This window comes from Aplysia californica, unplaced genomic scaffold, assembly GCF_000002075.1.
Source record: "Aplysia californica isolate F4 #8 unplaced genomic scaffold, AplCal3.0 scaffold00079, whole genome shotgun sequence".
NCBI classification, from domain to species: Eukaryota; Metazoa; Mollusca; class Gastropoda; order Aplysiida; family Aplysiidae; genus Aplysia; species Aplysia californica.
The window spans coordinates 1,522,653-1,523,737 of NW_004797349.1; positions in this window are offsets into that span (position 1 = coordinate 1,522,653).

Sequence of the window (1,085 nt, forward strand, 5' to 3'; positions counted from 1 at the left end):
CACACACACACACACATACATACATACATACATACACACAAGCACACACATACACACAAACACACACATACACACTACACACGCGCATAAAGGAGGAGGAAGAGGAGGAGGAGGAGGACGACGACGACGAGGACGAGGACGAGGACGAGGAAAAGGAGGAGTAAAGTGTCCTCACTCCATCGAACTGTAAAGAACCTGCGCAATCGATTTCACTTACAGTTCCAATTATACCAAACTTCTTTGGGGGAACGGGCAAAAAGAATAGCTTAGTAAAGTGAAACACTAACTGCAACAGTTGCGAAAATAATTACTAAATGCCAGTAAGATTAAGAATGTTGGGCCTTTTTAAATACAATATAGACCATCTATACATACATGAAGTATTACATGTAGCCCAACAAACTTTTATCCTAGTTACCATTGAATCTATAGTGTGTACAGGAAACTAGGTTTGAGAACATGTTGATATTTCTCTATATAATAAGCAGGTACGGGTGTAAACTAAACCACCCACCTACTTATGGTGCCACGAGGGATCAAAAGGTCAACAGACCTGAGATTGCCACATGTGCAGACAAAACTTTTTAAGTAGACCAAGAACAAGAACTCAAGACTCGACAAGACTTTATAATTTAGAAAGACATAAGAGGTTTTGTAGTGCAATTTGATACCCTTGCAGTCAGGTAAGCCGTTAAACTTACCTAGAAGTTTAAGAGCCCTTGGTCTATCCAAGTCTACAGGTTGTCCAGAACGGTGGTTATCTTATCTCCTCTTTTATTATTTATACATATCCATGTGGTCAGGACGTGGCCGCGAAGCATCGAAGGGGAGAATAAGGTAATATATTATTCCTAAGCAAACAAATCGGTAGACATTCGACCTTGGCAGCTAGGGCCTTCACAACAGCATGTACAAGTATACTATTTGATATGAGTTGTGTTAGTCATGAGAGCTTACACGTCAGTGGCTTCGTCACGGAGCAAGAATAAGTCTTGTTCATGGTGAGATCATGCTAACGCCAGGACCGCTACTAGAAGAAGAAGAAGAAGAAGAAGAAGAAGAAGAAGAAGAAGAAGAAGAAGAAG